Source organism: Macrobrachium nipponense, chromosome 5 (assembly GCF_015104395.2).
Source record: "Macrobrachium nipponense isolate FS-2020 chromosome 5, ASM1510439v2, whole genome shotgun sequence".
Taxonomy (NCBI): Eukaryota; Metazoa; Arthropoda; class Malacostraca; order Decapoda; family Palaemonidae; genus Macrobrachium; species Macrobrachium nipponense.
The window spans coordinates 37,243,033-37,269,933 of NC_061107.1; positions in this window are offsets into that span (position 1 = coordinate 37,243,033).

Here is a 26,901-nt window from a genome sequence, read left to right on the forward strand (position 1 = left end):
GTGGATATTAGGAGAAATAAATCAGTACAAAAATGCTATGGAAAAATAACGAAAACATCTATACTCATATTTTTAGTTACCCATGATCTTAATTTGGTAACATTTCTCGTCGTCTTAAGCAACCTAGTTCACTCTCTCGATCGGTATTGTTCAAACATATCCTTTGAACCAAATATTTTTGAGAGATTGACAAGTTCTTTTGTTTTTTTGTCAAAAAAGAACAAATCATTTTTAAAAGCAATGGAATGCACTATGAACAAAGAACACTATGTCAAGTGTAGGAACACAAAGGCCACCACGATTCAGTTCCTCATCTGTTAACCCATATTTATGAACAATCTTTTGTTTCAATGGATCTGAGGAATAGAGTAATTTTCCAGTGCTGCAAATTTGGAAACTTTCTATATGGTTAATATCCTCTTCACATAGCTCATCTTCGCAGCTGGAGGACCGGGTTGCATGGGTATCCGAATTGCTATTATGTTTTTTTATGACATCATGCTTGACTATTTGGTGCAAACGCTGAACTTTGCCAGCAACAAGGACATCCTTGAATCAATGGTAAAAAATGTTCACCCAAACCGCTGCCTGGGCCTGTCCAAATAAGTCTCATGAGGATCTTAAAAAAATACAAAGGTAAAACAAATTCAAAGTTTACATTTATATCAAGGATGTCCTTGTTGCTTGTAGACTTCAGCGTTTGACACAAATGGTCAAGCATGATGCTATAGAAAAGATAACAGCAATTCGGATCTCTATGCACCCTGGTTCTCCAGCTGTGAAGATGAGCTGTGTGAAGAGGATATTAACCTTATAGAAAGTTTCAAAATCTCCAGCATTGGAGAATTACTTGATTCCTCAGATCCACTGAAGCAAAGGTTGTTTTTATTGCTGTTCTTATCTTATTCATAAATCTGGAGTAACACATGCACGGGAAGGTAACATTTCAAGTGAATTTGTAGAGGAACTAAATCGTGGCGGCCTACACCTGACATAGTGTTCTTTGTTCTTAGTGCATTCCATTTGTCTGAGAAATTAAGTGAGCAGGGAAAATATTTTGGAAATTACTTGGCCAAGTTTTTAGAAATGATTGCTTCTTCTTTGGTAAAAATCAAGAACTTGTAAATATCTCAAAAATATTTGTTCAGGCATATGTTTTAAACAATTACGATCAAGAGAATGAACTACTAAGAGATTCAGGGCCACTGTAACACGGTTTTTTTCGCAATAACTTTTATCTATGCATTTCATAAATATAACACTTATTCAGAATGCACATTATATCTACACATAAATTTTGACTGTATTCTGCATTACATAGGTTGAATAAAATTTGGTACTTATAATGTAAAAGTGACTATTTTTCGAAGACGGGCCAACTTACTCAGAGAAAAGGTTCCGAACGCACTCGTTACGTAACTTATGACAGCATTTCTTCCCCTTTTTTCTCGATGGCTGATTGGCTATACGTAACGAAGGCTGGACCTCTGGCAACAATGACATACAAATTTAAATAAATAACAAGCAAAGCAGTACACCTTTATGAACTCCGAACCTCTTCACTGATAATTGTCATGATGAACAACCTACACAAAATATGTTAATAAATACAAAACCATTTTGATTAGTTAGTCTAACTCACAAAATAAGTGTCCTAAGAAATTACCAGTCTACTTTATGTCACAATCAGATTGACAAGATGTACGGAATAGTTTGGTAATTTTCAAAAACATAGTAGACAAGCTTGATTTGATAACTGCTATATCCAATGTCAAGCAATTTTTTATTTATTGGCAATCTACCTATTTACTGAAAAAAAAATAGCTGGTACCGTATTTTGGCTTTAAACCTTCACTAATAATTATCGTCAGAATGATGACTACATGAGGCTCCACCCACTTTGGCCTCGTTATAATTAAGGATAACACTGAAGGCTATCAATTGGCATTGTTGGATTAGAAAATTTAACTTCTAGCTATAAAAACTCATTTCTCGAGTAGTTGTAAGAAGTGCTAAATGATCCTCAAGAATCCCAGCAGTTGGCCTAAACGTTTACTGCTATTAACTACTGTTGCGGCGGCACTACTACTACAGTAGTATTACCACGCTAGCACATATACCCCACCCACTTTCCGTATATCGTTTCGCCATTCATAAAGTCTTTATATCCAACACGGTCATACGGCCTAAAGAAGAAGAAAAAATTATATCGGATGATCCGTTGGTCTGCTGGAGATTTTAGCACATATAAGCTTGTGTTTACTTTGGATAAAAATCTTATGGTTATTTTAACAAAAAATAGCTATATAAAGACTGTTACATACAATCTCTCTCCTTCCCTCTCTCTTGGTGGCACAGTGAATAGTTAATGGAAATGTTCAAAATCCTGAATGACATTACAATTATTATAATCACGTTACGCTAAATACAAATCAGACCATAAACATTGGATTTAAACTAGAAACTGAATAATTACCTATTCCGGCTACAGTAAGTATGGCCACGGGCTTTTTCTTGACTGTATAAAGTTGTAAGTCGTAAGACAAATTAAAGTTTTGCAACCACGGGGACAATTCCAAATCCTGTTAGCCTTCTTGACTGCTATGGGTTTCAGAGCAGATGAAACAAGGTGAATGAGTTTCTATCTGGTGTGTTTACCTTGCTTACGTAATGAATGTTTTTCGACTCTTGGCTCGTTATCATTGGCCATGGCGTCGGCTAGATAATTTTAATCTATAAAAATCAAAACTATCGGTTTAGGTTATTGATAATGGTGACAAAATTTGTGTGGTGTACAATATGCATATGTCAAACTTTCAGCTACATGCGATGCTCTGATAAGGAGCAAAGTCCAAAAAAACCGTGTTACAGAGGCCCTGAATCTCATAGAAGATTACTTTGGAGGACGAGAAAGCTATCAAATTAAGATGAATGAGTAACTGAAGAGATAATTTATATTTTTTGTTCTTTAATTTTCATAGCATTTTTTTGCACGATTTATTACTCCCGTATATCTTTAAACTAAAATACTACGTAAAATTTTTTTTCAAGCCCTGCCATATCCACGATTATTTGTTTTTCTTTTCTTTTAATCAATATTATTTCCTATATTCGTATCATATTGTTTTATACTTCTTATATAAAAAAAAAATATTGCATTTTTTATTGATAACTGTACAGATTTCTTACGGTATCAAAATTAGAGTTAAAAAAAATCAAGAGTTTTCTTTCACTAAGCTTTGATAACAAAACAAAATTTAAATTAGGTAGAAAACAGTGGTAAAAGACTCCGTTTTTTTTTTTTTAAAACAAATATCATAGAAACACTTAAGTAAACAACTAAAAAAAGTTAATATAAAATCGTTTGATAAAGCGCGTGCTATTCCCGTTTGAAACCCGACACTTAGGAACCTAACATCGGAGTCGCTAGTCCTCTTTTCAAGTAATATATGACATAATATATATATATATATATATATATATATATATATATATATATATATATATCATATATATATATATATATATCATATATATATATATATATATTTGTATATATACATATGTTTATATGTATAAATATATATATATATATATATATATATATATATATATCTATATATATATATATATATATATAATATATATATATATATATATATATATATATATATATATATATATATATATATATATATATATATAATATATATATATATATTTGTATATATACATATGTTTATATGTATAAATATATATATATATATATATATATATATATGATATATATATATATATATATATATATATATATATATATATATAGTATATGTATATATATATATATATATATATATATATATATATATATATATATATATATATATATATATATATATAGATATATATATATATATATATATAGATATATAGTATATATATATATATATATATATATATATATATATATATATATATATATATGTATATATATATATATATATATATATATATATCTATATATATATATATATATATATATATATATATATATATATATAAGCGAATACCACGGGAAAATGATAGTCAGAAATCCAAGCGCTTTCGTCTTTATTCAGACATCGTCAAGGAGCTACTAAAGTACAATTGGAGAGGAAGGCCTCAGGTACAAACAAGATCAGGAATACCAGATGGTTAATTATCAAAAGGGAAAAATAAAAAGGATAATCCAGGATTATCGGATATCACACGGTCACAAACTTAAACAGATTCTGACCCTAACCGAAGTTACAAAGTATCTTTACAGTCCAAGACATGTAAAAACTGAATATATTAATTTTGTTGCTTATATTTATCTACAACTTTTTTCATTATGAAAGCATCAAGTTTAAATAAACAACCAAGACTTAAATTTATTAACATTCTATTATTTGATTTGATAAACAAGATTCAATGATATTCAGTTAAAAGGAATATCATTGAATCTTGTTTTATCAAATCAAATCAATAGAAATGTTCTAAATTTAAGTCTTGATTTATTTAAACTTGATGCTTTCATAATGAAAAAAGTTGTAGATAAATATAAGCAACAAAATTAATATATTCAGTTTTTACATGTTTTGGACTGTAAAGATACTTTGTAATTTCGGTTAGGGTCAGAATCTGTTTAAGTTTGTGACCGTGTGATATCCGATAATCCTGGATTATCCTTTTTAATTTTACCCTTTTGATAATTAACCATCTGTATTCCTGATCTCGTTTGTACCTGAGGCCTTCCTCTCCAATTGTACTTTAGTAGCTCCTTGACGATGTCTAAATAAAGACGAAAGCGCTTGGATTTCTGACTATCATTTTCCCGTGGTATTCGCTTATTTGTGAAGTCACGTGCATCTACTGTGATTTTTAAGCATATATATAATATATATATATATATATATATATATATCATATATAGTATATATATATATAATAATATATATAGATACATATATATATACATACATATCACCTATATATACATATAGATATATATATATATATATATATATATATATATATATATATATATATATATATATTATATATATAATATTATATATATATAATAATATACATATATATATATCATATATATATATATATATATATATATATATATATATCATATATATATATATATATATATATATATATATATATACTATACATATTATACATATGTATATATATATATATATATATATATATATATATATATATATATATATATATATAATATATATATATATATATATATATTATATCTATATATATATACAGGCTATTTACTCATTTGTGGTCATACATTGTTGGCACATTCAACGGCACTAAAATTCATATATTTTCGTTTTCTCTGTCTTTACTTTCCATCCCCAGATCCTTAACTTGGGGTTCCCTGTGATTTTGCCCGCTCTCTCTCTCTCTCTCTCTCTCTCTCTCTCTCTCTCTCTCTCTCTCTCTCTCTCTCTAAGAAAGTCATTTTTCATTTCATTCAAATACCCCTCAAAGGAATAATGATCCCTTTGAAATAATATTCTCCAAGTTCCTATTCTACGCAGATATTTCACTTAAGTAGTATCAATTAGCTTCTTACTTCAATCAAATAACTAAGTATGGGTTATTACCCTTCTTTCTAAATTTATCTCATTTCATCGTATTTTCTTAAAGAGATTATTGTTATTACAAATATTTTGATCGCTTCGAAATCAGACTATCTTGAATGTGCATGTGTATTGTATTTATTTTTATTATGGTTTTTAATTAATTTTTATTTTTATATTTTACATATTATTATTTTCATTTTGTTTTTTATTTTATATATATATATATATATATATATATATATATATATATATATATATATTTACTATCATTTTCTATTATTATTTTATTTTATTATTTATTGATATTATTCTTAGTTTTCTGTTTATTATTATTATTATTTTATTGTTCGCATTATTATTTCTATTTTTAGTTATTATAACCATAATAAATATAAAAATACAATAAAAAAATAATAATGAGAACAATGAAATAATAATAATAAACAGAAAACTAAGAATAATATCATAAATAATAAAAAATGAAATAAAAATAAAAATAATCGTAGTATATATAAAAAATAAAGATAAAATGAAAAAATAATTATATAAATTATAGAAATAAAAACAATTAAAAAACAATAATAAAATAAATACAATACACATGTACTTTCAAAATAGTCTGATTTCGAAGCGATTATAATATTTGTAATGCCAATAATCTCTTTAAGAAAATATAATAAAATGAGATAAATTTAGATAGATGGGGAGTAACCCATACTTAGTTATTTGATGGAAGTAAGAACCTAATTGTACTATTTTTAAGTGAAATATCTACGTAGAATAGGAACTTGGAGAATATTATTTCAAAGAGATTATTATTCCTTTGAGAGGTATTTGAATGAAATGAGAAATGAGTTTCTTACTTCAAAATAAACTATAACTGTTTCAGTTTCATTTATTCATTTAAGGGGAATGAAATGTTGTCAATAATAAAATATATGGTTGCTTACTTGAGAGAGAGGAGAGAGGAGGAGAGGGAAGAGGCCGGGAGGAGAGAGAGAGAAGACGAGAGAGAGAGAGGAGAGAGAGAGAGAGGTCAAAGTCACAAGGGACTCCTAGTCAAAGATCTGGAGAGGGAAAGTAACAACAGAGAAACGAAATATATAAATGTGCCAACTAGAATTATCCTTGAATTTAGCGGCGTTGAATGCTGACCGACGAATGAGAAAACCTAAGCCTTTTTAAATGAAACAGAATTAACCCGTGCGAGAATGGCAACATGGGGGTTGTCAAAATATAATAAGAAAGTATGGCTTAGGTACTGGCAAAGGACCTAGTAGAAACAGCATAATCTTAAACAATAACAAAGAAGGACGTACGTTCCTCTGAAAAGAAGAATGCAAGGTCGCCGAATAACGGAATGGTACTCTTTAGGGAATTTCGACCATTATTTATGATGGACTCAAGAGGGGGTGGCTCTATTAATTATTCTGAACCTGTGTGTATACCTTAATCTCTTATATGCTGTAGGATCTCCTGCTCTTAACCTGGTCCACATAGGACTCCAGTGACCAGACAAAGGAAAAAAATCATGCGAGCTCCCAACGGACAATGAAAAATCTTCAATTCTGAGGCCAGTGATTTCTTGGATAAAGACTATATGCTTAGGAGCGAGAGAAGAACAGAATTACTAGAGTGAAAACTAAGAAAAAACTTAATTATACGAATGAAATCTCTTCGTGTTAATAAAATTTTCAGACCGTAGAAAACAAGCAATGCAAAAGTATGGAGCAATGGGAACAGTTGCTTTGAAAAAAGGGAAACGTGTGGATGGACAAATTTGTACAGATTATAGAATTAAACACAAATTGATACGAATAATCATTTTTAAGACTTCATCATACACGAAAAATATAAATTGAATACACTTGTATTAAACATAGTTTTAGCTTGTCTTCTCATTACACGAAATCACGTGCTCCAGAGCAAAGAATATTTCAAATAAATATCACAAGGAAATAGAAAAGTTACTTCGCCTTGAAAACCAAGCTGCTTGCCTATGCAGGTAGTTTAATTCTGCATCAGTCCCATCTCCTGAGTAGGGTGCTAAATATCGTAACAGAAATTTGGATAAAATTAATACGTGTTTCAGTCACATGAACAATAATTATTATGTCCAGTATCCAACTAATTTCTCAGGTTAGCTTGGGGAAGAGGGGTTTACTCTTTATTCACTAAAACCTGAGACCATGTAAAATATCTGATAATACAATGGCGCATAATTCAAATTAGCTAAATAACTTTTCTGCCAATCCCTTGCTGAACACTAGTTGAATGAGATGACCAATAAGACGAGTTAAAGTCGTATTGAAATCCTACCTGAGGTCCCTTATCATTAAATCACAAAACTAAGGATTCTGACTTGAAGCTTGCTTATAGGTATTTCACATAATAAAAATAATTAGTCTTCTCCCTCCCCACCTCTCTCTCTCTCCTCTCTCTCTCTCTCTCTCTCTCTCTCTCTCTCTCTCTCTCTCTCTTACTGAGACGAGAAAATCTTTATGATACGTGCATATGTTAAATAATAATAATAATAATAATAATAATAATAATAATAATAATAATAATAGTAATAGTAATAATAAGAATAATAATGTAATTACAAAATTAGCATGTTATAGTATTTCAAAGAAACAAAAATATCCTTTCCTTCGTCTTTTGTTCAACTCGAAAATCAAGCCAAAACGCAAATATGTTAGTTTAACGTGACAGGTGGGACAGTGTTGTCATTAGCAGGTCAACGGATTCTTGTAATTCTCTCTCTCTCCTCTCTCTCTCTCTCTGTCTCTCTCTCTCTCCCGTTCATAGTTAGCGTAGATAATTATAAATTGATCTAACTTTACATTTATGTCTAGTTCTGTAAATGCACCGTTCTAACATAAGTAAGATTGTATTAGTCCAAATAAAAAGCACCGTTGGCTCATGACAAGGATTTTCAGAATAAATATAAACAAACAGAACAAAGAATTCCTTAAAAACAAGATTGGGACGACTTCTAAAAATAGATCAGTCGGAAAGGGAAAGAAGAGACAAAAAGTATGCGTGTAATCTTTACACTCCTATATTTTTACCAACCATTTAGTTGTTTTTTTTAAGGGCAGTATATCAAGCTAACTTTTAAATGATATTGCAGTAACTTTAATTTAATTTGAAAGTTAGCTTGATACTTAAGGAGCATGGTTAGTCTGCTTATCGTTAATTCAGACTACTAAGGGAATCCCTAACTGAGGTAGCTTATCGTTATTTTGCAGATTAAGGGAATCCTGACTTCAGGTTGCGTATCATTAATTCACATGATTAAGGAATCCGGTTTGAGCTTGCATATTTTTAGTTAACTCACTAAGGGATCCTAACTGGATCTTATTTATTATTAATTACCAAGACCAGGGGAATTCTGACCTGTTTATCTTTAATTTACTCGACTAATCGAAACCTGACCTAAGATTGTTTATCATTAATTTACATGACTATGGAACTCTTACCTGAGGTTGAATATCGTTAATTCACATGACTAATGGAATCCTAACCTCAGCTTACTTATTAATTCTGAACCTGAGCTTGTTCATCGTTAATTCGCCCAACTAAAGTAATCCTGAACTAAATTTCCTTATTGTTAAATGACACGAAGGATAATCCACTGTTTAACATCGTTTTACTGCTTTAGAACATTCAAGAAAAAGTTTCCACAGAACGCTATTGTAAACATCCTATGATAAATTCTTGGAGGAATTCTGTTCCTTGGAGCATTGTGCGAGAATTAATAATGTTAAAACAAAGCTTCATAGAAGCTGCAAGCATAAAAAAATTATTAATGCGCTGTATCAAAAAAAACCTAAAATTATCAGTATCTCACCTCATCTTTTTTAGATGTTTGTAGGAAAATGGGTTATTAAATTTTAAAAGTAGGTAACGATAGTTAGGAACGCATGACAAAAGCACGTATTTGGAAATAAAAAATGCTTAAAAGATCAATATTGAATTTAATGAAAAAGCTCGTAAACAGGCAAAATCCTTTTATTATAGACAATATAAGTAAATATTTATGATGAAGGACGGATGGACAAAAAAACAACGGTTATTGAAACATTGTGGAAACGTGGGCATTACGAAAAAAAAGGTATCATTTAACTTACACTGAAATTTTATGTAATAAAATATTGAATCATTCCTTTGTGACAATTGTGACCCCTGGCCGCTTGCACCAGAGTTCTCTACGTTCCCCTGTTGAGCGCTGCATCCCTCCAGTTATTCTCAGGATCCTCCACTCCCCATTCTCTTAGAAATCTGAACACATTATCTTTCCATCTCATCCTCAGCCTCTCTAACGGTCTTCTCCGTTCTACCGATCCCTCCATGACCACGTTAGACATTCTGTCCTCTTCCATTCTAACTATATGTTCAGACCAAACGTTTCCTCTGCGGTCTTACATTGCCAGTTAGTAGCAGTTGTCTCATTAAATCTTAGGTTTCTTTGCTGTGCCTTCTTCTCTAAACACCTTCATTTATATCATAAATGGGACCTGATATTCTATATAAAATTATATTTTAAAAACGCAGTAGGCTCTGTTCTTGGCGTTTAGTCAGTGTCCAGGTCTCACAACAATATAGCACTACTGGACTATAATACTGTTGTAAATTCCTAATTTGGTAGACCTTGTGATGTTTTTTCTCTTTAAAAGACATTATGGACTGAAAAAGCACCTATTCCCTGCTGTAATTCTAGCCAGAACCTCACTTTCCATCTCATTTCTCGATGTTAACATACTTCCTAAACATTTAAATTCGCTCCCGTCCTTAATATCTACCATATTTAGTTGTTGTTGTTGGTTGCTTCTTGACCATCTTATAAGTTTGCTTTTACTTCTGCTGATCACTAGTCCCACTACGGTGGCAGTTTCTTTGAATGGTATATATAAATGTTTTATATTTTGTATATCTGTACCTAAGAAATCAACATCATCTGCAAATGCAAATATCTTCCAAGATAACCCCACCCTCAAATTCCTCGATATTCTGCCTAATTTTATTAAAAATTTGATTAAATAACATTGGAGACAGACGACAATCTGTCTCTAATTACGTTGGGTTTCTCAAACTAAGTTGGTCCTACCATACCACGATACCTATGAAAACATTGTAACATCCTTTGAAAGTGCTGGATTTGGGTTTGGTATTTTCTTTCCCCAACACAATAGCCAACAATCTTATAAGAAATAGTCCTAAATATGATGAAGGTATTATTATCAGATCCCATGTTCATGTAAGAAGTACTGTATTGAACAGTCGAAAAAGGAACTTGAGGTGCGAAAATGTCAGCACAAATATAGCATCAGGAGAAATGATGGTAGCAATGCCACAAATGTCCATAATCGATCATGTAATGACGCCATTTTGTGGAATTGTTCCCGAGTACTGCTGAAACGGAATAATTATGTAGAAAGATGTCTACTTGAAAGTGCATACATTGCCATAAGTGATTGCAATAATTTTAGTAATCATTCAGGGGTATTTAAAACAGATCCTTTTTTCTTACATATAGTTAAAGGGCAGTAAAAACTAAGCAATGGCTTCTTAATCACTGTAAACGTGTTTGAAGTGTTTTTGTCATAATGTTATGAAACCGTCGAATTGGTTATAAATCATTTAAAACAGAGGATTGCTTTAATTTATGTGTTTATGCTTGATTGCAGTGGTATAAAAGCGCCTTTGTCAGTGGCCCACCTTTGCCATGGGATTGCAAACTAAGCAATGTTGTCCTGTCCGCTAAGATCATATTTTAATTGTAGATGAAATTGTTTTAACATGTATTTTTGTGTTTGAAACCTTCGACCTGGTTGTAAATAATTTTAAATAGATTGTTACAGTAACTGACTCTCCTGTATTTCAATAACCAATGTTTATCTAACTGCTTATTTTATTTTTCCTTTTCTTATATTTTACTTTGAATGTACTGTAAACCTTGTGCGCTAGTTAATAAACAGCTCTCGATAAGGGCAGTGGAGGCCGAAATTGTTGAGCTCAAAGGAATTTCAGCTTTTCTTTTCACTGTGAACTTAAACCTTATATATATATATATATATTATATATATATATATATATATATATATATATATATATATATATATATATATATATATATATATATATATATATATATATATATATAATATATATATATATATATATATAGTATACATATATATATATATATATATATATATATATATATATATATATATATATATATATATATATATATATATATATATATATATATATTCATGCATTAAAAGAATTAACGATCAAATCTACGAAACACGAATCTCCAAAACGTCAATCTATTCGCGTGATAATTACGACGTTTGGAAAACGAGATTGCTTTGCTATGAGCGTCCATTATCATTCAAACAGATTATTTCTATCACTGATAATTTCCCGAGATGAGAAACGACACTATGATCAGTTCTAGATATGATTCACCTTTACGAACGGGTATAAAAGTTTACATTTATTGCATAGCGTAATGAAAGAGCAATAATTGAAAACAAGGATTTTGGGAGAAATTGAAGGTTATAAATCGTTATCATAATCACCCCCACATTGTGAGGTAGTTGATTCTACTCCTACGCTATGTTTTTAGACAGTATTAGTTGACGTTGCTCTATATCTGTTCAAGTAAATAGTTCTTTTTCTTTAATTTTCAGTTGACTTTTAGTAATCAATGCTCTTCCTTTCAGTCTTTTTTTCCATTTTGTTAAAACTTATGTTTAAACCTGAATGGCAGACATAATAGGACATTTCAAGAAATCTCCAGTGTAAGATGAAATTATAGTTTTTTTTTTTTTTTTACTTTATGTTAGTTAACTGGACTTGAAATTCTCGTGAATGTATATATGAATGCATGCATGCATATATTTATCTCTGACGTAAACTTTCACATTTCCAACTTTCCTTTAGAACCAGTGAATAAATTTCGACCAAACTTGGCAAAAATTATTACTTTGGTGTCGGGAATCCATGCTCAGGCAATCTGGGCCATGCCCCTTTCTAGGGAAAGGAAATCATGCTATTTGAAAACTGATGAAATTATTTCAAATGATTCATATATGCGCATTAAGCTACAAATGTCCTTTAATGTCTAATTCGTTCTACCTTGGAATTAATATATTTTCATATATGTTAACCGAAGATAAATTTTTTGGTGATAATAATTTCGTCGGCTCACGGGAGCGAACCTTGGAACCAAGAAATCAGGACGTACAGTGAAGTGCTCTAACCACATGGCTATCACGAGAGGTATAAGTTAACGCCGCCTCTCACCTAGAAATCCCTGTCGCGCTCAGGTATTCGGTTGTTTTGGAGTCGGCATCAACCCACCTCGACCTTGATAAGTGTGTAGTACTTTTGTCAGGCATAACCAATTTATGAGTTTATCACATTACCGTGATTCGCTCTACCTTGGAATTAATATATTTTCATATTATATGTTAACCGAAGGGAAATTTTTAGTTGAGCCGACGGAATTATTATCAACAAAAAATTAGTTGCAGTGGTAGCCTAATGCAACGAACTTTGTTCTCGAGTTGGTCATCCGAACCTCAGTTTTTTTCAGGATGTGAATATTTAACCTTTATTTTTTTCTCATTAGGGAAATTTATTATTTTTTTTATAACAAACGATTTTAAGATCGGGTCGGGTATTTTCACATAACTAGTTTGGTAAATCAACTAGAGGCAGAGGCAATAATAACAATGTATCTAAAGGTGCAAGTACGTGTGCAGGCGTAGGCCAGATCCAGACAAAAAAGAAAAAAAAAGAAGAAAAAGAAAAAAAATATTTTCACTGTACTAAATCCTTGGTCAGCCATTGTTCCTTTTCAAGTTTTGATAAATGGTCAGTTGATTCAAAGGGTCGAAAGCTGGATCACATCCACTGATGCTCATTTTTTTCTAAAAAAATCGATTACAATATGCAAAGTCGTCTAATGACTACGCTAAAGGTGATGCTGGTTCGTGGTTATGAACAGATTCTTTCTAAGCTTGTAAAACTTGGAATGATTTTAAAGGTAATGTACGATGGATATATGACACCAAAGCCACCCTATAGGAAGTCCTACCGTTAAGGAGCATCTTTAAATGAGCAGATAAGAAAGGCGTATCAATAGTTGACCATGCCGCACTTATCGCAGGTAAGTTTAACAAGTGGCATTCTATGCAAATTACTCAGCTCTTCTTGGGTAACTGGAACCACTATGAGAACAAATGATGTGTGTCACCTAATGCATATGGTACTAGTGACTGGTATGTGCCAGAAAGATTGGTAAATTGTTTGATTCGAAAATGGATAGCACCTCTAGCGAAGTAGAAACTTATGAGCAGATTAAGAGACATATCTAAATGCCAAGTTTTGGACCCAACCATCATATCAAGTATCAAAATATGATTTATTAAAGAAGGCCGCTGCAAATGGGAATGCAGCACAACGGGATAATTAATACAATTAACTCTATTAATCAGCAAATAGAATATTTTAATTTAACTGCAATGGCCACTATAAGACTGTCTGTAGTACTAAATGCTGTAGTATTCATCAGTGCACCAATCACAGTTGTCAAAACTGCAAACAGCAGCTGAACAATCCAAAATGGGAGTAAGGGCTATAAGAATAATACCAATGCAGGTACCACAGGCACCCATAGAAAAAAAAGTATCAGAATCATCAGCCAAAAAGAAGAATCAGACCCAGGGTCAGAAACACCAAAACAACCAACACGGTAAAACAAACATAAATACCGTTCAAGACCAAAGTAGTTCGTCTACTTCAAAGAATTTTCCGGCTGTCAAGGAAAAGCCATCCGGCAACTTAATAGTCTCCAAGGGTAAGAATAATCATGTGAATTGCATGTAAGTAACGACTTAACGATTTTGATTGATCAGTGTACTGTTCAAGATGATATACAGGTGTGTGATAACAGCAATTTATCAAGAAATCATTCAATTTAGATATGACTAGAACCTCACAATCATTCATAGGAACATAGAAAGAAAGACCTGCTATTAAAGCAAGTTATCAGTTAACACCATAAAGCTTATACTTAGTTCATAGATACTGGTAGTCCACATAATTTGAAGGATTTGAAATCTCATCACTTGCTGTTTCCACGGTTTCCTAAACGAGAAGACTAATGTTAAGCTGGCAGGCGTTGGAAATAATAATTTAAGCGTAGGCACTGTAAGAATTGGGTGGGAAACTCATATTTGTCTAATGATTTCATTGTTGTCAATGGGATTAACATACACACGGTTGCTATTTTGGGTTATCTATCTATGTCTAGAGTTCGTTTGACGAGTGGATTTCGCGCTGGCTACTAATCCGATGATGGTCCGAAATTCGATTCTCGGCTCGGCCAACCGCGGAACCAGAGAAATTTATTTCTGGTGATAGAAATTCCTTTCTCGATATAAAGTAGTTTGAATCGCACAATAAGCTGTACGTCCCGTACTAGATAACCGCTGGTTCCTAGCCACGTAAAAATATCCAATGCTTTGGACCAGCCCTAGGAGAGCTGTTAATCACCTCAGTGGTCTGGTAAAAACAAGATATTCTTTTTTATCTGTGTCTAGGAATAATATCGTAATAGTTCCAGCAAAGTGTGGTGTTTGTATCAAGGGGAAATTCATAAAATCCTCCCATTCACTTAAATCAACATCAGATTGCAAAGACAAACCAGAAGATAAAGTTAATTGCATTAAAGAGCCAATTAGTGTTCGGAATATGTCAGAATTAATAAGACAACTCAACATAATTCCTTTTCACAGGCAATTGAAAGTTTTAAACAGTATATAGAAACTAATCAACCTTCACATGTTCTTGTTAATGTTAAGAAGGTTTTGCTAGGATCTGAAATGAATTAATCAAAGTCCATGGTTTATTTGCAATAGAAACCGTCAAGTAGTCCTAGGTTTTAATCATTTAAATTATACACCCTTGATGGATGTTGAGGCACTCACCATGAATGTTATCAATAGTAGAAGCAGAAAATAAAGTGATGCATTTAATATTAACAGTGATTGTTTAGGTACATCTTGAGTAGCTGAACATCATGTAAGGTTAAAGGACCCAAATAATGTAATCTATGTTCCTTCATACAGGCTTCCCACGAAGTTTTAAAGGAAATTGTAGAGTAAGTAGATAAAATGCTTAAAGAAGGTGTAATTAAGAAATCTGTTAGCCCATTTAATTTCCTGTGAATTGTTGTCCCCAAGAAAGATCATACTTGGGGGATTTGCTTGGACTTCAGGAAATAAAATGAGGAAACCGTCCCTGTACCATGTACATAAGATATTGTATCAGTCTTAGGCCAATATACTTACTCTAATTCATTAGATCTGTTGAGAGGTTTCCATAAAATTTCCTTGGGGGAAAACAGTACACAATTTTCGCACCTGTCACCTTCTCTAGAATGATTAACTTAATTTTTGGAGACATGTTGGTGACATCCTTCATGCCCATATGGATGATCTAATTATCTTTTCACATATATTAGAAGAACATCTCAGGAAACTAGAACTAGTTTTCAAAGGTTAATACGATATAACTTAAAGTAAAGATATAATGAGATTCTTACAAGGAAGAAATTATCTATTCAGGTTTTTGGATCAAAGGATGGGTTAAAAGTGGCACACAATAAGATTTCAGCTAAAGAAAATTTTCCCGTGCGCACCTCAGTGAAAGGTGTTCAAAAATTTCTAGGTAGGGATGACTACTGTAAAGGTTTAAAATTCAATCTCAAAAGACAAAGTAGCGCATGATAATACAAGATTTTGGGTTGTGAAATAGTCATGATGTTCTACTGAGAGAACAGTTGCAAGATGGAAGACTTGGCAAAATTATATAAATTCTAAAAGGAGATGAGAAAAGTTTCTTTTTCAAACCACCTTGATGCCATTGTAAAAATAAATGCTTTACACTTGAATAACACAGGACCTGTATCTCCTATATATGACATGGCTGAACTATTGTATAAGGTAGTTAAGGACATATTATTAGATCCAAGAATTAAAGTTAATGAGTTTTTGTTTTGGTCTATTCCACATGATGTGGTAGACCATAAAAATTTACTTCTCGCCGCACTTAGTGGTTTAGGTATTTTTGGCTCATTAGTAGGTGTCGGTCTTGAAGTATCAAACTTATTCGAACTTAAAGCCAGAAAAACAGAAAGGTGAGATAATTGAACAAGACATAATTGTGTCTCAGTTAATAAACAGTTGCAAACTCTTAACCAAGTAGTTAATGATTCTACAAGCCTTTTACGGGAATTGGATGATGCTCAGTTATTAGAAACAATTTTGTCTTATTACTATACGAAGATATCACAGATGTATGATAGATCATAACTTTGGAAGAAAAAACTGAGAATTATATTGAAGCTATAACTTTGGCAGTTAATCGATTGTTATCACCACATTTGATGCCTATAAAGGACTTCATGCAGATTATCTACAATGCTCGTGATATAATGGGTTAGAAACTGAGAGTACAGCCACGCAAACTCGGTTTTACTATAGTTTAATATCTATGAGGTTCGAACAGGGTAAAATTTTAAACTCTATCCCTTTTAAATCTTCCGAGCCACAGTTCCAAAGATATCCAATGATAGAGCATTAGTTTTGTTGCCTAGGCATGTGATTAGCATTAACAATTGGTTGGGTCACAATAATGTCAATATGTTTTTGCACCCTCTCTCTCTCTCTCTCTCTCTCTCTCTCTCTCTCTATATATATATATATATATATATATATATATATATATATATATATATATATATATATATATATATATATATATATATATATATATATATATATATATATATATATATATATATATATATATATATATATATATATATATATATATATATATATATATATATATATATATATATATATATATATATATATATATATATATATATATATATATATATATATATATATAATATATATATTATATATATATATATATATATATATATATATATATATATATATATATATATATATATATATATATATATATATATATATATATATATATATATATATATATATATATATATATATATATATATATATCCCTCTATCTATCTCTCTCTCTCTCTCTCTCTCTCTCTCTCTCTCTCTCTCTCTCTCTCTCTCTCTCTCCTGTAGCGATGATTATGCAAGAATGACTCTGGGGAAAATAATGAAGCAATGGATTTTCAGATCTGAGTTCCCAGAATTATCAACATCTCTTCCTGGTATTGGGAATCGTTGATACCGATACACGGGCGGCAGTTATTCTTCTATATTTTGTGCTTCTTTTCATCGGGTATTATCGACTTTTTCTCGAGTGTACTCACCTCTGAGAGATTTGAGTTTATTTTATCTAGACAGTAGCGATGAATCTTGTCTTTTCAAAATCAGTTTAACAAGTTTTCCAGCAAGTTTCTAATTGGTTTATGCCATGATCGTGCTTTTTGATGATTATATATATATATATATATATAATATATATATATATATATTATATACATATATCTATATATATATATATATATATATATATATATATATATATATATGTGTGTGTGTGTGTGTAAATAAATTCTTCTGTTAAAAACAGGGTACGTCTCAAGGATTAAAGGGCCCGTTAAAACACACTGTTTTAAAGCTAGGACTATATTTCGGTGGACTTACTACCACCCTTATCAAACAGTACTTGATAAGGGTGCAAGTAAGTCCACCGAAATATACTCCTTAGCTTTAAAACAGTGTTTTTTAATGGGCCTTTTATACTATACTATATATATATATATATATATATATATATATATATATATATATATATATATATATATATATATATATATATGATATATATATATATATATATATATATATATATATATATATATATATCTATATATATATATATATATATATATATATATATGTGTGTGTGTGTGTGTGTGTGTGTGTGTGTGTGTGTGTGTGTGTGTATGATACTAAAGGATTCCTGGAGAAACTTTCATGGATTATAAACACCTACTTCAACACTTAAAGATTCCAAGTTGTCATCAGTTAATGAAGGATTTTTGGAAAAACGCCAATAGGATTATAAAGTCTTTTTAAAGAATTGAAGACTCCATGATCCTTTGAAGTAATCTTCACCTCCTGAAGAATTCCTGGAGAAACGCACATTGGATTATATAGTCTTCTTGGAGAGTTAAAGAATCTAGGATCATTTGAAGCCGTCTTCAGCTCATGAACGATTCCTGGAGAAACGCCCATTAGGTTATAACGTATTCATACAATCATAAATACTCTACGATCCTGTGAAGCCGTCTTCAACTTCTGAAGCCTTTTTACTTAAGAAGTGTATGCTAGTTAAAATCTAATAATAAGTTGTGAAAATGTTTCACTATTCTATTTTATAAGTCTTACACACAAACATCTATGAAAATAAATTATTACTATTATCCTTTTTAATTTTTGGATGCATTTGGATGTTTATCAGATGCATGACAATGACCGTTGATTCATGTGCAAACCAAGATCTAGTGACCGTACGAGCTGGCTCCAGCGCCAACCCACCACCAGTTACCTATTCTAAATTATTTTTAATCTTGTCCTCAACAAAATCTAGATTTATTCTTTATCATAATACAAGTGAGTATTCTTAATTTCCTAATTTTAATAGCATATTTTCTTGAATATTTTGTGAAATATATACATACATTCATACTGCCATTTGGTAAAAAATTATTTTTCAGCGATGTACTTTACAACTTTGCAATACACATTGCAATTTTTGCATGTGAAAATGATTAATGTGCCTGTATAATCAGTTTTCTTATTCTACAACTACAGTGACATAAACTTTTGAAAGGAACGGGCTTTAATGATTTCATAACTTTAATTCGTATAACGTAAGATCTTAGCAAAAATCATAGGCCTAGTTGTGGCTGATATTACTTTAACTGAATGACTATGTGTATAATAACGATAAAAGTAAGAAATTATATAATGCAGTGGTGATTAAATCCTCATGTAAAATTAAATGGCTCTGTAGTACATTAGCCTAGGTCCAGGATACGTTGCCAGTTAACTCTGAAAAATAAGACAGTTATAACACTGGTGCTTACCATTACATTTGCAGCTTCAAATTATTCTTTATGAGAGTGAGTGTAATTATGTAATTGCAATGATGCTAATGATAATATAATAATTTTTTAAGTTCATGTGCGAGCATATAACCAACAGTGTTAGTTAGCCCAAGATACAGGTCTAGTCATTATATTTATGGCAATAATGCCGGATTGATCATCGATTATAGATTCATCGTTACATTTCATTACGACGATGTAATTGAGATGCCTTTTATATAATCTAAAATAGATTTATATTTCAAATTTTACGCACGTTGTTAGATTTAATTGATATATTGCTTACAGGTGATTATGGCTGGTAAGATTTCCAGTCTTGGCTAAAACCAGTTGAAGGAAACCCAAAAAGGGCTCCTTGCAGAATCTGCCATAAGGAACAAAATGCTGAATTGACGTGTACCAAAAGACATAACATAAGTAAAACCCATCTACAAAATGAACGTACAATTGATTTTGGACAGTTAGAGCTTGAAGGAAACCAAAACGAAACAGTACTCCCAATGGAGTGAGTGCTGCTACCGTCCCACTCGCATGTTTCATAACAGAAAATAATTTGCCTTTCACTACTGCCGACAAGTTGGTCGATTTGATGAAGAGAATGTTCCCCGATCTGGTATAGTTCAGGGTTTCTTAACAAACAGCCTGGTAAAAAAGTTGAGGACCAACAAATTTTCCGCCATCATGGATGAATCAACTGGCGTAGGCACAACAAAGTCCTGTGCTGTAATTCTAAGGTTTTATGATTCCCATGAACAGAAAATCACCACAGCTCTGCTACACCTGTTAATGTATACGACTCAAATAATGCTCAAGGTTCTACTGGAGAAAATTTTTATACTCTCTTAATGGATACGTTGACAAAGTATGATATTCCTCTCGGTAATTTCATAGGATTTGCAGCTGATGGTCCATCTAACATCATGGGGGAACATAATTACCTAACTCTATTCAAATGTATATGCTATTCTATTCATTTATGTTCTTAAGAGACTGCAAAAACTCTTCTTCTTCACTGTGAAGACTTGCTTCGCAGTATATATACATTTTTTTACATAGTTCAAAAAGGCAGTATGCATTAAAACTTTCACAAAATTTTTTTAACCTTTATTTTTTTCTCATTAGGGAAATTTATTCATTTTTTATAACAAAACGATTTTAAGATCGGGTCGGGTATTTTCACGTAACTATTTTGGTAAATCAACTAGAGGCAGAGGCAATAATAACAATATATCTAAAGGTGCAAGTACGTGTGCAGGCGTAGGCCAGATCCAGACAAAAAGAAGAAGAAAAAAAAAAATATTTTCACTGTACTAAATCCTAGGTCAGCCATTGTTCCTTTTCAAGTTTTGATAAATGGTCAGTTGATTCAAAGGGTCGAAAGCTGGATCACATCCACTGATGCTCATTTTGATCTAAAAAATCGATTACAATATGCAAAGTCGTCTATTGACTACGCTAAAGGTGATGCTGGTTCGTGGTTATGAACAGATTCTTTCTAAGCTTGTAAAACTTGGAATGATTTTAAAGGTAATGTACAATGGATATGGTGACACCAAAGCCATCCCTATAGGAAAGTCCTACCGTAAGGAGCATCTTCAAATGAGCAGATAAGAAAGGCGTATCATTAGTTGACCATGCCGCACTTATCGCAGGTAAGTTTAACAAGTGGCATTCTATGCAAATTACTCAGCTCTTCTTGGGTAACTGGAACCACCATGAGAACAAATGATGTGTGTCACCTAATGCATATGGTACTAGTGACTGGTATGTTGCCAGACAGATTGGTAAATTGTTTTGATTCGGAAATGGATAGCACCTCTAGCGAAGTAGAAACTTATGAGCAGATTAAGAGACATATCTAAATGCCAAGTTTTGGACCCAACCATCATATCAAGTATCGAAATATAATTTATTAAAGCAGGCCACTGCAAATGGGAATGCAGCACAACGGGATAATTAATCCAGTTAACTCTATTAATCAGCAAATAGAATATTTAAATTTAACTGCAATGGCCACTATAAGACTGTCTGTAGCACTAAATGCTGTAGTATTCATCAGTCCACCAATCACAGTTGTCAAAACTGCAAACAGCAGCTGAACAATCAAAATGGGAGTAAGGGCTATAAGAATAATACCAATGCAGGTACCACAGGCACCCATAGAAAAAAAATATCAGAATCACATCAGAAAAAGAAGAATCAGACTCAGGGTCAGAAACACCAAAATAACCAACAGGGTAAAACAAACATAAATACCGTCCAAGACCAAAGTAGTTCGTCTACTTCACAGAATTTTCCGGCTGTCAAGGAAAAACCACGGCAACTTAATAGTCTCCAAGGGTAAGAATAATCATGTTGAATTGCATGTAAGTAACGACTTAACGATTTGATTGATCAGTGTGCTGTTCAAGATGATATACAGGTGTGTGATAACAGCAATTTATCAAGAAATCATTCAATTTTAGATATGACTAGAATCCTCACAATCATTCATAGGAACATAGAAGAAAGACCTGTTATTAAAGTTATCAGTTAACACCATACAGCTTATACCTTGTTCATAGATACTGGTAGTCCACATAATTTGAAGGATTTGAAATCTCATCACTTGCTGTTTCCACATTTTCCTAAAGAGAAGACTAATTTTAAGCTGGCAGGCGTTGGAAATGATAATTTAAACGTAGGCACTGTAAGAATTGGGTGGGTAAACTCATATTGTCTAATAATTTCATTGTTGTCAATGGGATTAAAATACACACGGTTGCTATTTTGGGTTATCTATCTAAGTCTAGAGTTCGTTGGACGAGTGGATTTCGCGCTCGGCTACTAATCCGGTGGTCCGAAATTCGATTCTCGGCTCGGCCACCGCGGAACCAGAGAAATTTATTTCTGGTGATAGAAATTCCTTCCTTTCTCGATATAAAGTTAGTTGAATCGCACAATAAGCTGTAGGTCCCGTTACTAGATAACCACTTGGTTCCTAGCCACGTAAAAATATCTAATGCTTTGGACCAGCCCTAGGAGAGCTATTAATCAGCTCAGTGGTCTGGTAAAACTAAGATATTCTTTTTTTATCGGTGTCTAGGAATAATATCGTAATAGTTCCAACAAAGTGTGGTGTTTGTATCAAGGGGAATTCATAAAAACAATCCTCATTCATTTAAATCAACATCAGATTGCAAAGACAAACCAGAAGATAAAGTTAATTGCATTAAAGAGCCAATTAGTGTTCGGAATATGTCAGAATTAATAAGACAACTCAACATAATTTCTTTTCACAGGCAATTGAAAGTTTTAAACAATTTATAGAAACTAATCAACCTTCACATGTTCTTGTTAATGTTAAGAAAGTCTTGCTAGGATCTGAAATAAATTAATCAAGGTCCATGGTTTATCTGCAATAGAAACCGTCAAGTAGTCATAGGTTTTAATCATTTAAATGATACACCCTTGATGGGTGTTGAGGCATATCACCATAGAATGTTATCAATAGTAGAAGCAGAAAATAAAGTGATGCATTTAATATTAACAGTGGTTGTTTAGGTACATCTTGAGTAGCTGAACATTATGCAAGGTTAAAGGGCCCAAATAAGGTAATCTATGTTCCTTCATACAGGCTTCCCACGAAGTTTTAAAGGAAATTGTAGAGTAAGTAGATAAAATGCTTAAAGAAGGTGTAATTAAGAAATCTGTTAGCCCATTTAATTTCCTGTGAATTGTTGTCCCCAAGAAAGATGATACTTGGGGGATTTGCTTGGACTTCAGGAAATAAAATGAGGAAACCGTCCCTGTACCATGTACATAAGATATTTTATCAGTCTTAGGCCAATATACTTACTCTAATTCATTAGATCTGTTGAGAGGTTTCCATAAAATTTCCTTGGGGGAAAACAGTACACAATTTTCGCACCTGTCACCTTCTCTAGAATGATTAACTTAATTTTTGGAGACATGTTGGTGACATCCTTCATGCCGATATATATGATCTAATTATCTTTTCACATATATTAGAAGAACATCTCAGGAAACTAGAACTAGTTTTCAAAGGTTAATACGATATAACTTAAAAGTAAAGATATAAAAATGAGATTCTTACAAGGAAGAACTTATCTATTCAGCTATAGAAAATTTTCCCGTGCGCACCTCAGTGAAAGGTGTTCAACAATTTCTAGGTAGGGATGATTTCTGTAAAGGTTTAAAATTCAATCTCAAAAGACAAAGTAGCGCATGATAATACAAGAGTTTGGTGTTGAAATAGGGTACATTCCTGGCAAAAATAATATAATTGCTAACGCATTATCCAGGAACCCAGTGCCATCTCATACACATAATTCTTCTTGATTTGATAATGGAATATTGACATTACAGGCTGTTAATGTTACTAAATAAAATCAAATAACCTCACAGTCACCAGATGATTCTACTGATGACTTAGTTTATAGTCATGATGTTCTACTGAGAGAACAGTTGCAAGATGAAAGACTTGGCAAAATTATATAAATTCTGAAAGGAGATGAGAAAAGTTTATTTTTTCAAACCAACCTTGATGCCATTGGAAAAAAAATGCTTTACACTTGAATAACACAGGACCTGTATCTCCTATACATGACATGGCTGAACTATTGTATAAGGTAGTAAGGATAGTAAGGACATATTATTAGATCCAAGAATTAAAGTTAATGAATTTTTGTTGTGGTCTATTCCACATGATGTGGTAGACCATAAAAATTTACTTCTTCTCGCCGCACTTAGTGGTTTAGGTATTTTTGGCTCATTAGTAGGTGTCGGTCTTGAAGTATCAAACTTATTCGAATTTAGAGCAGAAAAACAGAAAGTTGAGATAATTGAAGAAGACAAAATTATGTCTCAGTTAAATAAACAGTTGCAAACTCTTAACAAAGTAGTTAATGATGCTAAAAGCCTTTTACGGGAATTGGATGATGCTCAGTTATTAGTAACAACTTTTTCTTATTACTAATCAAAGATATCACAGATGTATGATAGATCATAACTTTGGAAGAAAAAACTAAGAATTATATTGAAGCTATAACTTTGGCAGTTAATAGATTGTTATCACCACATCTGATGCCAATAAAGGACTTCATGCAGATTATCTATAATGCTCGTGATATAATGGGTTAGAAACTGAGAGTACAACCACACAGACTCGGTTTTACTATAGTTTAATATCTATGAGGTTCGAACACGGTAAAATTTTAAACTCTATCCCCTTTAAATCTTCCGAGCCACAGTTCCAAAGATATCCAATTATAGAGCATTAGTTTTGTTGCCTAGGCATGTGATTAGCATTAACAATTGGTTGGGTCTCAATAATGTCAATATGTTTTTGTACTCTCTCTCTCTCTCTCTCTCTCTCTCTCTCTCTCTCTCTCTCTCTCTCTCTCTCTCTCTCTATATATATATATATATATATATATATATATAATATATATATATATATATATCTAAATATGAAATATATAGATATATATATATTATATATATATATATATATATATATATATATATATATATATATATATATATATATATATATATATATATATATATATATATATATATATATATATATATATATATATATATTTATATTTATATTTATATATTTATATATATTTTTTTATATATATATATATGTATATATATATATATAAATATATAGATATAATATATATAGATATATATATATATATATAGAGAGAGAGAGAGAGAGAGAGAGAGAGAGAGAGAGAGAGAGAGAGTACAAAAACAATATTGACATATTGTGACCCAACCAATTGTTAATGCTAATCTCTCTCTCTCTCTCTCGTCTCCTCTCTCATCTCTCTCTCCCCCCCCCCCTCTCTCTCCTCTCAGTCTCCCTGTAGTGATGATTATGCAAGAATGACTCTGGGGAAAATAATGAAGCAATGGATTTTCAGATCTGAGTTCCCAGAATTATCAACATCTCTTCCTGGTATTGGGAATCGTTGATACCGATACACGGGCGGCAGTTATTCTTCTATATTTTGTGCTTCTTTTCATCGGGTATTATCGACTTTTTCTCGAGTGTACTCACCTCTGAGAGCATTTGAGTTTATTTTATCTAGACAGTACTAGCCGATGAATCTTGCCTTTTCAAAATCAGTTTAACAAGTTTTCCAGCAAGTTTCCAATTGGTTTATGCCATGATCGTGCTTTTTGATGAATTATATGTATATATATATATATATATATATATATATATATATATATATATATTATAAGGGTGTAAGTAAGTCCACCGAAATATACTCCTTAGCTTTAAAACGTGTTTACATATATATATATATATATATATATATATATATATATATATATATATATATATATATATATATATATATATGTGTGTGTGTGTGTGTGTGTGTGTGTGTGTGTGTGTGTGTGTGTGTGTGTATGATACTAAAGGATTCCTGGAGAAACTTACATTGGATTATAACACCTACTTCAACACTTAAAGACTCCAAGTTGTCATCAGTTCCTGAAGGATTTTTGGAAAAACGCCAGTAGGATTATAAAGTCTTTTTAAAGAATTGAAGACTCCAAGATCCTTTGAAGTAATCTTCACCTCCTGAAGAATTCCTGGAGAAACGCACATTGGATTATATAGTCTTCTTGGAGAGTTAAAGAATCTAGGATTATTTGAAGCCGTCTTCAGCTCATGAACGATTCCTGTGAAGCCGTCTTCAATTTCTGAAGCCTTTTTACTTAAGAAGTGTATGCTAGTTAAAATCTCATAATAAGTTGTGAAAATGTTTCACTATTCAATTTTATAAGTCTTACACACAAATATCTATGAAAATAAATTATTACTATTATCCTTTTCAATTTTTGGATGCATTTGGATGTTTATCAGATGCATGGCACTGACTGTTGACTCAGGTGCAAACCAAGATCTAGTGACCGTACGAGCTGGCTCCAGGGCCAACCCACCATCAGTTACCTATTCTAAATTATTTTTAATCTTGTCCTCAACAAAATCTAGATTTATTCTTCATCATAATACAA